Below are 15,297 nucleotides of genomic sequence, written 5' to 3'. Positions count from 1 at the left end.
TCCAAAAGAAAAGAGAAAGGACCCAGATTATTAAAATTATGAATGAAAACGGAGAGGTCACGACGAACACCATTGAAATTGGAAGGATTATTAGAAATTTTTATCAACAGCTATATGCCAATAAACTAAGCAATCTGGAAGAGATGGAATCCTTCCTGGAAACCTATAAACTACCAAGATTAAAACCGGAAGAAATTGATTCCTTAAACAGGCCAATTAATTATGAAGAAATTGAGTCAGTGATAAACAACCTTCCAAATAACAAAACTCCAGGCCCGGACGGTTTTCCTGGGGAATTCTACCAAACATTCAAAGAAGAAATAATACCTATTCTCCTAAAGCTATTTCAAAAAATAGAAACAGAAGGAAAGCTACCCAACTCATTCTATGAGGCCAATATTACCTTGATCCCCAAACCAGGCAAAGACCCCCTCAAAAAGGAGAATTACAGACCGATTTCCCTAATGAATATGGACGCCAAAATCCTCAACAAGATACTTGCTAATAGAATCCAACAGTACATTAAAAGGATTATCCATCACGATCAAGTGGGATTCATACCTGGGATGCAAGCGTGGTTCAATATTCGCAAATCAATCAGCGTGATACATCATAACAACAAGAAAAGACTCAGGAACCATATGATCCTCTCAATCGATGCCGAAAAAGCATTTGACAAAATACAGCATCCTTTCCTGATTAAAACCCTTCAGAGTGTAGGAATAGAAGGTACATTTCTCAATCTCATAAAAGCCATCTATGAAAAGCCTACAGCAAATATTATTCTCAATGGGGAAAAGCTGGAAGCCTTTCCCTTAAGATCAGGAACTCGACAAGAATGCCCACTCTCGCCACTATTATTCAACATAGTACTAGAAGTCCTTGCAACAGCAATCAGACGACAAAAAGGGATCAAAAGTATTCAAATTGGCAAAGAAGAAGTCAAAATGTCTCTCTTTGAAGATGACATGATACTCTATATGGAAAACCCAAAAGAAGCCACTCCCAAACTATTAGAAGTTAGAGAGCAATTCAGTAACGTGGCAGGATACAAAATAAATGCTCAGAAATCAGTTGCATTTCTATACACGAATAACGAGACCGAAGAAAGAGAAATTAGGGAATCCATCCCATTTACAATAGCACCAAAAACCATACGTTACCTTGGAATTAACTTAACCAGAGACGTAAAGGACCTATATTCTAGAAACTATAAATCACTCTTGAAAGACATTGAGGAAGACATAAAAAGATGGAAAGATATTCCATGCTCATGGATCGGAAGAATTAACATAGTTAAAATGTCCATGCTACCCAGAGCAATCTACACTTTCAATGCTATCCCGATCAAAATACCAAGGACATTTTTCAAAGAACTGGAACAAACAGTCCTTAAATTTGTATGGAAACAGAAAAGGCCCCGAATCTCCAAGGAACTGTTGAAAAGGAAAAACAAAGCTGGGGGCATCACAATGCCGGATTTCGAGCTGTACTACAAAGCTGTGATCACAAAGACAGCATGGTACTGGCACAAAAACAGACACATAGACCAATGGAACAGAATAGAGAGCCCAGAAATGGACCCTCGGCTCTTTGGGCAACTAATATTTGATAAAGCAGGAAAAAACATCCGGTGGGAAAAAGACAGTCTCTTCAATAAATGGTGCTGGGAAAATTGGACAGCTACATGCAAAAGAATGAAACTTGACCACTCTCTCACACCATACACAAAGATAAACTCCAAATGGATGAAAGACCTCGATGTGAGACAGGAATCCATCAAAATTCTAGAGGAGAACATAGGCAACAACCTCTACGACATCGGCCAAAGCAACCTTTTTCATGACACATCCCCAAAGGCAAGAGAAACAAAAGATAAAATGAATTTATGGGACTTCATCAAGATTAAAAGTTTCTGCACATCCAAGGAAACAGTCAGAAAAACTAAGAGGCAGCCCACGGAATGGGAGAGTATATTTGCAAATGACACTACAGATAAAGGACTGGTATCCAAGATCTACAAAGAACTTCTCAAACTCAATACGCAAGAAACAAATAAACAAATCATAAAATGGGCAGAAGATATGAACAGACACTTTTCCAATGAAGACATACAAATAGCTAACAGACACATGAAAAAATGTTCAAAATCATTAGCCATCAAGGAAATTCAAATCAAAACCACACTGAGATACCACCTTACGCCAGTTAGAATGGCAAAAATAGACAAGGCAAGAAACAACAATTGTTGGAGAGGATGTGGAGAAAGGGGATCCCTCCTACATTGTTGGTGGGAATGCAAGTTGGTACAGCCACTCTGGAAAACAGTGTGGAGGTCCCTTAAAAAGTTAAAAATTGAGCTACCCTATGATCCAGCCATTGCACTACTGGGTATTTACCCCAAAGATACAGACGTAGTGAAGAGAAGGGCCATATGCACCCCAATGTTCATAGCAGCAATGTCCACAATAGCTAAATCGTGGAAGGAGCCGAGATGCCCTTCAACAGATGACTGGATTAAGAAGTTGTGGTCCATATATACAATGGAATATTACTCAGCAATCAGAAAGAACGAGTTCTCAACATTTGTTACAACATGGACGGCACTGGAGGAGATAATGCTAAGTGAAATAAGTCAAGCAGAGAAAGACAACTATCATATGATTTCTCTCATCTATGGAACATAAGAACTAGGATGATCGGTAGGGGAAGAAAGGGATAAAGAAAGGGGGGGTAATCAGAAGGGGGAATGAAACATGAGAGACTATGGACTATGAGAAACAAACTGAGGACTTCAGAGGGGAGGGGGTTGGGGGAATGAGATAGACCGGTGATGGGTAGTAGGGAGGGCACGTATTGCATGGTGCACTGGGTGTTGTACACAACTAATGAATCATCGAGCCTTGCATCGGAAACCGGGGATGTACTGTATGGTGACTAACATAATGTAATAAAAAATCATTAATAATAAAAAAATTAAAAAAAAAATAAAAAGAAATGCTCAGAATTCTACATCACGAAAGAAATCTCCGTGATGGACTATTAGTGACTCTGGCATCAGATAGCAGAGCCAACACCACATTACAGCTATCTGTAATGGGCATAGAAACTCTCAAGACAGGAACTAACATGAGCATGTATCTAATTGGCCTTGTTAAATTGTCTCCTGTTTTTAAAATTTAAAAAATGTGTTACGTAAATTATACAGTGAATAGGGCAAAATAAATACATTTAGTTTAATATCAGTGTACTGCACAGAACAGTTAGGGACCAATTGGCAATGCAGTTCTATGTGTAATATTAGGCCATTTACACTGATGCTACTTGTTTTGGTATTCTGAGGAGAAAAATTGTTAGCCTTGTAGGCCATCTGGGAAAGGTCTGTTACATTTTCCAGAAGGTTCCATGAGTGCAGAGACTATGTCATAGTACCTAGCACAGTGCCTGATGCATATAGGCACTCAACAAATATTTGTTGAATGAATGAGACTCTACCACTCTTCCCTGTTTCCTGAAAGTGAGAGAAGAAAAAATGCGAATAAATATGAGAAGCCATTTTCTTTGTGAAATGACCCCTGCTTAAAAGGAGAAACCCATTCTTCAGAAACCTATTCTTCAGGTTACAGAAATAAGTAGATTCCTTAAAAGGAAGCAAGGGTGACTCCTGATGACTTAGGCACACACACCTCCATAGTACCAAAACAGCACAAAGGCACCTAAAAGCTAGAAATCCCCACAAGGAGCTATTTATTTATCTCAAGGACCAAATTAAGCATATTGAAGACCAGGAAATCCAAAACTTAAGCCTCCAGAGATTATAATTAATTACAAAATCTTTTCAGTTTTCATGCCTGCATTTCTATCTATCTGACTGTTAGGACTATTAGTCAGAAAAGTACAGTATATATCCTAAAATGTGTGATTTATACAAGTTGCTTCAATCTCAATACTGATTTTTATTATATAGTGGGACCATTTCCTTCCTTTTGAAATGTTTGAGAATGTACACCTCTAACACCATATTCCACAGGAAAAAGTTTTCTACAGCCAACTTTATAGAAGCATATATTTAAAAGAATTCTAAAGACCATTCCAAAATCCTTTCCTCACCAATGACTGGTTTTGTATTTGTTAGACCTGAATCAATATACAGTGTTCCTATATTCTCTTGCTCTTGCCTTTCATACATTTTTATTTAGATGTTCATCCTCATCTATTTTCTTTTAAAGATTTTATTTATTTATTTGACAGAGAGAAAGACAGCCAGCAAGAGAGGGAACACAAGCAGGGGGAGTGGGAGAGGAAGAGGCAGGCTCCCAGCGGAGGAGCCTGATGCAGGGCTCGATCCCAGGGCCTTGGGATCAGGCCCTTAGCTGAAGGCAGACACTTAACGACTGAGCCACCCAGGCACCCCATCATCCTCATCTATTTTTAAAAGGAGGCAGTATGAGATGATCACAAATAGGACTGAAAGTTTGCTGTTTGATCTTCACCTTGGCATTAGCTGAAGCTCTTGGTATAACTTTCCCCTCTGGCCCTCCATGTTCCTTCCTTTCTACTTACCAATGGTCAACCAGAGTAAATTAACTATCACTGAAATAGAATGATTTTCCTACTAAATTATCAAATTACTAACCCCATTTTGTGGTCTATTTGTATAGGCTATGTAGGAAATTACTTCTTTCAAATATATTTTTCAAGATTACATAGGTGATGGCCACCTAGTTTTCCAAGTTAATTAAATTTGAAAAAAGACCACTGGGGGGAAAATGGAAAAAAAAAAAAAATCCAAATGACTCAAAATAGCAGTAGGCTTCAATTATATTTTAACAACTTTTGCAACAAACTCCAGTGTCTGTTTTGGCAAGGAATATCTCATAAGTTTATTGAGAAAAACAAGCTCAAAAGGCCAAAACCTTTTAGCACAATTTCAGACTTATAGCTTATTGCTTTGTGATTTAAAATAATAGAAAAAATAATGATAAGATCTGGAATGAAACTGCTGAAAACTGAATTTAAATTCTTCCAGCTACCTGCACATGGATGTTTATAGCAGGTTTATTTATAATTGCCAAAACTTGGAAGCAACTAAGATATCCTTCAGTAGGCGAATGGATAAATAAGCTATGTTGCATCCAGACAATGGAATATTATTCAGTGCTAAAAGAAATGAGCTACCAAGTCATGAAAAGACATAGAGGAAACTTAAATGCATATCACTCAGTGAAAAAAGCCAATCTGATATGATTCCAACTATACGACATTCTGGAAAAGGCCAAACTGACAGTAAAATCAGTAGTTGCCAGAAGTCAGGGTGGGTGAAGTTGGGTAGCGACAAAAAGGCAGAGCACAGAGGAATCTTAGGACAGTGAAAATACTCTGTATAATACTATAATGTGGGTATGTGTTATTATACATTTGTCCAAACCCACAGAATGTACACCACCAAGAGTGAACCCTAAGGTAGATGCAGACTTGGGGTAATAATGACGTGTCAATGTAGGTTCAACAATTGTAGCAAATGCACCACTACAGTGGGAGATGTTGATAATATAGGAAGCTATGCATTGATGGGGGCAGGGATATGAGGTACCTTCCTACCATTTTTGCCATAAACCTAAAACTGCTCTAAAAAGTAAATTCTTTTAAAAAAGTCAGTGCACCTCCTGGAAAGTAAGACTGTTTTCCTCACTGGAGGTTTTCTTTTCCCTTTTTTTTTTTTTTAAGATTTTATTTATTTATTTGACAGAGATAGAGACAGCCAGCAAGAGAGGGAACACAAGCAGGGGGAGTGGGAGAGGAAGAAGCAGGCGTCCAGCAGAGGAGCCTGATGTGGGGCTCGATCCCAGAACACCTGGATCACGCCCTGAGCCGAAGGCAGATGCTTAACGACTGAGCCACCCAGGTGCCCCTCACTGGAGGTTTTCAAACAGGATGGAGGAACCTACTGTCATAGCTATGTGTGTACAGGAACCAGGCAGTGGATGGGTAGTCAGATTAGATCATTTCCAAAGTCTTTCCTTTTTTAATCATTTCCAAAGTTCTTAAAAACCTCAAGTAATAAAAGATAGAGCTAAAATAATTAAAGTCAAAACTCTACAAATAAAATAAAATGGAGAAGAAATCCTGAAGGCAAAAAATTTTTAATAGACAATTAGGAAATGTAACAGCTAAACAATCTGGTTAGTAAAGGCATATCAATAAATTCTTGTTAAAAAAAAAAATTCTTCCAGGGGTACCTAGGTGATCTGTCGGTTAAGCGTCTGACTCTCAATTTTGGCTCAGGTCATGATCTTAGGGTGGCGAGATCAAGCCCTGCATAAGCTCACACTCATTTGGAAGTCTGCTTGAGATTCTCTCTTCATCCCTCTGCCCTCCCCGCCCACCTCTTTAAAATAAATAAATTAAAAAAAAAATCTTCCAGCAGATTTTAGAGTCTATTAGAAGAGAGGCAATCAAATGATGTTGGTACAAGTTCCACATCAGTTCTCTGCCATGATATCCTTCATGAGGGGAGATGATGCCTGCTGATAGTTCAGTTACTTCATGTTGTTTATAGTGATTTAAGGGTACTGGATGCTGACCTATGGACTCCATATCCCAGAGTCCCCCTTATGAACAAGTAATAGGCCTAAAGAACAGGACATCCAAGTTAGGAGAGGGGCCAGTACCTGGCTGGCCCACAATCAATCAGCACATGACTGTGGTCCCTAGTGCCAATGAACTAACAACACATGGGACCCTCACAAAGTTCCCTGAAGTTAGATAAAACTGGGATGAAACAAAATCTAAGGCCCAATTGGTTAAGTATCCTGTCATGGAATGCATCTAGTGCTAACACAGCCATCCAGAGCTGGCAACAGACACCAACTAACCAAACCATCTCCTGAGGCCCAAAAAGAAGAATGGCCAGCCATGCCAATCTGCAGCAGAGCTGGAATGGGGATTCAGGGCTTGACACCTGCAACTAAATTTTTCCATAGAGCCTTCCCAAATCATTCTACCTTGAAATAAACTGATTCTACTCCTCAACCCTTCAAGTAATCATGATTTATGCTTCTCATGGACACTCTGCTTGCCTTCAACAGCAGCTCTCTTGTTAACCACAAATCCTCTTCTATCTAGCCAATCCCTAAGCTTGCCATGCTTTAAGGTGACTGCCAAAGGAGAAGATAATGATGTTAATTGAGTCTTCTAACTTCTCCCTGTAAAGTTATGACGTCGTTTGATGAAGTTAATTCATTATACAGTAAATGTGTGGTGGGGTAAGGGTGGGGGTGCTGTTCCATTTCAGTTCCTGGGTCTGTTGCTGATGAGGCCTTTGAACTCTTGCCCATGCCAAGCCCATGAATCAGTGTCATTTACCATGTGCATTTAGATAATTGAAATAATAAAGATGAAATGGATACAGAAGATCTACTATTTCATGAATAGTAATTCCTTTTTATCAGTGCACCAACAGTGAAGCAAATTAGACCACCTACATTTTTGCTTCATGAAAAAGATCCTACCATCTTGCCCCATCTTTCCACCATCCTACTTATTTTAATTTTCTTTCTCAAAATGTACTAATATGTGTATATATCTATATATATGAGCTTCTAATCAAAATTATAATTCTGAATGAAAACGATGTGGGAATTTATACTAATAATACACAGGAAGAAAATCGAACATAAATGTTTATATTTTCTTTCTTCACCATGGTTATAAAAAGCTTAAGCATACAAAAATTGGAAGTTTAAAAACTCAGCTTACTATAAACTTTGAAATACTATGCTGAAAAAGAATAAAAGTGTTCATATTTAAAGCCACTTAACCTGCTATAAAGTCAGGAAAGAATATCATTCCTAAAAATTAAATACCCCTAAAATAAACAGAGTCAGGAAGACATCGTTGTTATGAGAGGACATCATTAATTTTGAATGTGATTTTGAATGTCTCAGCCTGGTCTGGAATCCCAGTGATGATGATAAATCACATTTACCTCCTTTACTAGAAACTACCACAAATTTAAAAGTGACAAAGCACAAATGATTCAAAAGGATTCTTCTAGATCCATTTCCAATTTCAATATTAGTTTTCTATCTAGGACTAAACTTCAAAATGTTAAAACAAACCACCCATGGTCTCAAGTCAGAAAGAAACTAATGGACAAAAAGAGCACTGGCTCTTGACAAAGAATGCCAGAGAAGAAAACTTCTAAGCGAAATCTCTGTTAAAAAATAAAATAAAATAAAATAAAATAAAATAAAATAAAATAAAATAAAATAAAATAAAATAAAATAAAATAAAATAAGGGAAGGGGTCCCTGGGTAGCTCAGTTGGTTAAGCATTGGACTCTTGATTTTGGTTCAGGTCACGATTGCAAGATCCTGAGATCAAGCCCTGCATGAGGCTCTGCACCAAGTGTGGAGCCTACTTGAGATTCATTCTCTCTTTCTCTCTCTCCCTCTGCTCCACCCCCTGCTCATGCTCTCTCTCTCTATCTCTCTCTCTCTCAATCAATCAATAGATAAATAAAATTTAAAAACAAAACAAAGCACCCAAATCATTTAGCTAATACATGCATGGTGCTACCAATGCACTTTGTCTTTTGCCTTCTGTGTCACAAGATTCAGCTTCACAGTGGTCTAAGTTCAAAGTGTGGACCTCTTAGCAAATATTTGGGATCTGTTTTCATCCTTTCCCCGTGGCAGCCTCCCTTTTGTCATCCTGTGCTGCCGCAGCCCCTGGAAAGATCATTCTCCCTGAAGATAATTCTTCCTCAGAGCCTAAAACAGTAGCAGGCACACAAAAGTCACTTGATAAATATTTGTAAATTAGTTAATTAGCCAACACTCCCACATCTGCAGGCTCTCATCCACCTAGCCTTACAACACAGCAGAAAAAAGCTGATTTCCCCAGAGTCTCTGGAAGTTTCTCTTCAAACCATCCAGATACCTTGTTGGGTTGGCTTTCAATCTGGGTATTTCTCCACATGGGAGTGATGTCTGGAACTTTTTCTACAAGTAGTGAGATTAAATCAACAACAACAAAGGTGAAGAAATCAGAAAGGAAGTAAATCATAAACTCATTTCTTTCCAAATATATTCAAACAAAAAACCTCCAACACCCTCTGGGGGACTTTTTATTTTCAATTTTTTTTTTTTTTTTTTGCATTCTTTAAAATGTAGGTATCAGCACCCCATGAGGGCATGAATTCTTGCATTTCAGACTGGGAGGGGTTTACTGGAGAGACTTAAGAGTTTAGAAGGTTAAAACAACACCAGAGCCAGGCTTCAGAGATCAGAAGACCCCACTGTCTCTGGGAGCATCAATAATGAACTTAATACAATTTTGAGAAAATAACAGTCATTGGCATCTATTGGCCAATCCAAGTATGAACCCAGCCACCAAATGCAATTCACAATACAGTTCAATTCCAAAAGTATCTTATGGAGCATCTATGCAGTGCCAGACACTATGCCAGGCAATGGGTAGTCAGAAATGATTAAGAAGTTGTCCAGAGGAGAGACATAAGCAAATAGCTATAACAAGACACACAAATTTACTTTCGGGAACACTCAGTTCTTCATTCACCATACTTCAATAGTGTTTCCCTTTTGCCTCCAAATATGTTAAAATGATTAATTATATGTAGTGACCAAGCTCTGAAATTCCCAGGGGAAATCATCTTATTTTAAACATTATCCAGATGAGGGGTGCCTGGGTGGCTCAGTCAGCTAAGTATCTGACTTCAGCTCAGGTCATGATCTCAGGGTCCTGGGATGGAGCCCCACATCAGGCTCTCAGCTCAGTGGGAAGTCCCCTTCTCCCTCTCCCTCTGCCCTTTGTTCTGCTTGTGCATTCTCCCTTTCTTTCTCAAATAAATAAAATCCTTAAAAACAAAACAAAACCCAATGATCCAGATGAAAATGTGTAGGAGGCATGGTCAGGTAAGTTGTGGGGAACACCAAGGTCAGAAGGGGCTCTTGCCTTCCTTACTGTTTGAGACTCAGGGGCAAAATGCAATGCAGGAGTCCCACACCAACATAGAGCAACCCAGCAGAGCAAAGAGGGTAGGACATGTGGTCAGGTAGAAAGGGCTGGTACCTACTCCAGAGGCTCCCTCAGTACCAGGTTGAGCAGATACTGCTGAGAGCCAGCAGGCCTGTCCTGGGACTTTGCAGGGCATATGCTGACCTCTTGGCATAGCCTAAGCAGAGCATCTGAGTCAGGGAGTAGATGCAGGATCAAGGAAAGTTCTCATCAGCAGAGAGCGGCCACCCATCATTGGCCAACCTGAGAAACACCAGGTGACACATTTATCGGCTGCAGACATCAGGGAAAGAGGTCAGCAAAACACACATGAGCAAGGCTGCCTGGCAATGCCAGCAGCCACAGTACAGTTGGGAGTCCCTCATGTAGATAGAGCCGGGCACCCTTTCAATGTAGACCCAAGCCCGTGAGCAAATGCAGCCACCACTCCACACACCCAACCACTGTCTAAAGACAGCAGACAACTTGGGATGGAAATTCTGGAGGAAATTAGAGCAACCATCTCCAAAGACAGGTTTATCTAGAGACACTCTAAATTATTGATTGCATCCAAGGTTTGAAGTAGATTGCATTTAGTTATTTTCTTCTCACCTAAAAGGGTGGAGGATTCTACAGAGTACAAGATAGTTCTAGAAAAAATAAAATATATTTTCTCTTGTGCATCTGAGTTGCACTAGACAGGTCCACTAAACAAAAAGAAAGTAGTGGTGAAGGTCTGCCAGGTTCAGAGAATGAAGGAAGCAAAGGTACAGAGTTGGGAATATGAACAATGCACTTAGGGACTAAAAGGATTTTCAACTTGACTGTAGAAGAGGGTTCAAGTAGAAGGCCCTGATAGGTCAGAGCAGTATGGAGGCTTACAATTCCTTGGAAATGGAATTTAATTAAACCTTGTTTTTCTGACTTTAAACTTAAGTCTGATTTCACTAAGAAGCAGCTTTTTTCCAGAATTAGAAAAAAATCAAAATTTCAAATTAATGTTAACTTTTACCTTCAATGTTCTAAAGATCTTTTTCTTTTATCAAAAAACATACTAACAATAGACGGATACATAGACTACTGATAGAGGGAAGAGATCTTCAGGGTAAAATAAATCTTACGGACAAGAGGAGCTGAATTCATTATATCCGTGTTCATATAATATCATAAAAAGTTATCAAAAGGAGCAAAATAATAATAAGAGATACACACTAAAACTATACTACACCAAGGGATTGCATGATTTTACTTTCCACTGGACTGTAAACTGTCTGAAAGAAACAAAACAAAAAAAGGCATGTCTGGGTTGAATTCCAGCACATTGCATAAGGAATTAATTACCACCAATTTCAAAACTAGCCTTTCTGGTGTTTGCTTTCAGTTTGGGATATTTACGACTTTGAATTATTTTTACACTGAATTAGCAGGGTTTCCCCCTCTTTATTATCTATGATACAAAGCAGCCATATCCTTCTCTATCATAGCATACAGCACTGAGGTCCTCATGATCTCCTCAGGAAAGGTGGCTGTCATCAGGAGTCCTGTGTGTCCATCCACCACCTACATGGGTCATTGAGGGTGCTCCCCTTCCCCTTATTGGAGTCTCTTCAGCTAAGGAGGATGAAGATGGTTAACAACCCACTACAGCCCTGGGGGGTGTCATTTGACAGATGAGGAAAATCTGCAGCAAGCACTGAACAAGTGAGTAATACACTCATGGTCGAGGTCTCCCCTTCTGTATTTGTCTATATGCCTAACCTCTGAGCAGAAATGGGTTTTGACCTCCAGGACCATAGGCACCTGTGGCTCACACACAACCTTACCCCAAATTTTACAAATTTAATCTGGAATTTTTTCTGGCAGTTTGGATTGATTTTTGTTTAAAAATAAATGGTACGGTGCTCCTGCCACCCAGTTTACATGGGCTTTTTAAGTTACTGAAGGGGTTGCAAACATGGGATTACATGCAGCTCTTCAACCAGACCAAGTTGCTTCACATCTTCTAAGAAGTTGGTCAGCTCCCCCACCCCCACTAGGGACTGTGAGAACCTTGAGGGCAAAGAATTGATTCTAAGATAATGCTAGGTAAATAGTAGGTGTTCAATAAAGACTAATTGAATGTGATGAATCCTAAGACAAGGACAAGACAACTGGGTTAAGTTATATTAAGAGACAAGTTGTTGTCTTAAAAGATTTGCTTTGCAATGAGCTTTACTGAGCACCAGAATGGTGTGGCATGCCCATGTGAAATTCAAATCGACAATCATTAACTGATAAGTACTGATGAATGACTAAGGAAGGGAGCGAATATTAATCAAACAAAAGATTAGAGCTGGTAGGAGAAATAGGATTCCCCCAAATCAGCTTGTTAACTGGTCTTCCCTGCCCCCGAAATCTACAGGAGGTACAGGTGCCTATACATGGATAAATGAGACAGGGATGCAGCGTCTGATTATCTCAGGGTCGCATGAAGGCAACACCAATCCTTAGAGTATGGGCCAGACCCCCAGGCATGAGACTCATCTGCAGCAAATCAGAATCCCTGAAAGTGTGGTCTAGGAACCTATGTTTTAACCACATTCCAAAGTGATTCCTATGCACAACAGTCTGAAAACCAATGCATGAGAAGACAGTGATCTCCCTGCTGTGAATTTCAACCTTGAATTCAAAATTGAATTTCAGTTGAAAAAGTATGATCTTTTCAAAAAAAAAAAAAAAAAAAAGAGGATGTTGGATAAATTGAAAATCTGTATGGGGGGAAAACACATGTATGTTGACATCCACCTTAAACCACAAACAAAAGATCAATTCCAAATGGTTCGTAGATTGATATATAAAATGTAAAACAATAAATCTTCTGGGGGTGGGGGGAAACCCCCAGAGGAACAGCTTCATGATTTGGAATAGGAAAAGATTTCTGAAGTCACAAAAAGCATTGAACATTTAGGAAAAAAAATATAAATTGAAATACATTAAAATTAAGAACTGATGTTATCAAAAGACACCATTAAGAAAGAGAAACCCAAGCCAGAGAATGGATGAAGATACTTGCAATACATATATCATATCTGACGAAGGACTTATAGCCCTAAACCCATAAAAAAGGCAATTTGACAGTAAGATAGACAAAAGACTCAAAGAGGTACCTCACAAAATATAATTAACATATGTAAGGGTATTTAACATTATTAGTTACTAGGGAAGTGAAAATCAAACCGTGGCGAGATGCCACTTTACACCCAAGAGAATGGCTACAAATTTAAAAAACTGACCATGTTGATGTTGGTAAGGATGTGGATCAACCAGAGCACTTACACACCACTTACAGGAGTAAAAATTGGTACAACCACTTTGGAAAATGGTTTGACAATATCTATCGAAGCCAAGCATGTGCATACATATTTTATGATCCAGGAATTCCATTCCTAAGCGCACATCCGGCATACATTTATATGTTCATCAAAAAACGTCTGAAAGAATGTCCAGCAGCACTACTCATAATAGCCAAAAATTAGAAACAATTCAAAGGTCCTTCAATAATAGAATGGGTAAACAGTGGTATATTCATACAAAACAAGCCAGACAATAAAATCGGTACAATAAAAAGAACTGAAGAATTGCTACATGGATGAATCTTGCTAACACTATGCTAAGAACAAGACAGACCCTAGAGTACATTCTGTGTGATCTGATCTAGGTGCAGTTCAAAATCAGGTGAAACAAAATAAAGAGTTGTGATGACCTTGTCCCAGTGTAGGGAATAAGAAGGGGCATGAGTGATGCTATAATGTTCTATTTCTTGATCTGGGTGCTGGTTAAATGGGTATAGTCACTGTGCTGAAATTCATCAAGCTGAACACTTACGATCTGTACATTTTTTCGTACGTATGTTTACTTCATTAAAAAGCTTACTTAAAAATGACATTTCTCAAACAAGCCTACTTATCTGAATATATTCTTTGGCATTAACATTCCATAGCCTAGTGCACTCTTCCATCTAACAGCATCGCTAAGCAGGACTTCACCCATAAAGCCACTCTTCTGTATGATTATAATGGATTTCTGCATTTATATGGCGCCTTTCCTCTGCAAAGATCAAAGGGCTTCTGCATAATAAAAGATAGCATATCAAATGCAGCATATCAAACACAGTTAGGTCTGAGAGAATAAAGGGGAAATTCTGAACTCAGGGACATATAACCTAGGAAACTTGTAGACATAAAATAAGTCATAAAAACTGTATGTAAAAACAATCATAAACATCAACTATTAAGAATTCATTTATGTGAAATAAAAGGCCCGCTACTCTTGAGGTTGCTTTCTTGCTCTTGACATGGCAAGGACAGAGAGCAGCATAGGCATTCAATTTAAGTCTTAGACTCCTAGGCACCACATTGCAAGATTTCTCTGGAGTCGACTTGGCACCTCACTGCAGTAAAACAGAACAACTAAATAAACTGTGCTGCTGTTCAAAGAGCTTTCATACGTGCTTTAAAATACAAACTCACTAACCCTGACAACTAATTAAATGGGCCTTTTTCATATTTGTGAAATAAATATTCTATTGATATATCTCTCTGAGGCATATAGAATTATATACATTGCTTTTATGTTTTACATTGACATTCACCAAATGTGCTTTCCTCAAACTTCAATTCTTAAAATCATCAGGGGAAAATGTGCACAATGAGGAATTTCTCACTGACCTGAGGTCACTTTCAAAACCTGTGTGGGGTGATGTTCTGTTTTGGCCAGTGACCCTGGGAGATATTTCCATTAGCCTAACAAAGGACAACTTAAGCTTTGTGAATTGTGAAATCAGTGCTCAGACTTCTCTCTGTAATGTCTACACGTGGAGGGAGGAAAACGAAAATAGTTGGCCTTGAATAACTTAAATAGCCCATGTTCTGCACATGGATAACTTCAATAAAGGGAGTCAGATAAATGGAAGCAGTGTTGTAATTTCATGTATATATCCCTTGAGAGGGGTGACGATAGACAATGATAATGGAGAGGAGGAGGAGGAAACTGGCCATAAACATTTGGCAAGCACTTTAAATGAATAACCTCATTAAATTCTCACAACAAGCCTATTAAGTTGGTCATTTATTATCTCCATTTTACAGATACAAAAATGAAGATTAAAAAAAAAAAAAAGCTTGCCCAGGGTCACACTACATAATAAGTGAGGAAGCCAAGACTTAAATCTCAAAAATAGGACTCCAGAGCTTGTGCTCTTTAACCCTAGAGTTTATGGAATTAGGTGGAAGGGATATG

Source organism: Ursus arctos, unplaced genomic scaffold, assembly GCF_023065955.2.
Source record: "Ursus arctos isolate Adak ecotype North America unplaced genomic scaffold, UrsArc2.0 scaffold_3, whole genome shotgun sequence".
In the NCBI taxonomy this organism is placed as follows: Eukaryota; Metazoa; Chordata; class Mammalia; order Carnivora; family Ursidae; genus Ursus; species Ursus arctos.
The sequence above is the reverse complement of the archived record's forward strand: the minus strand, read 5'-3'. Positions refer to the sequence as shown.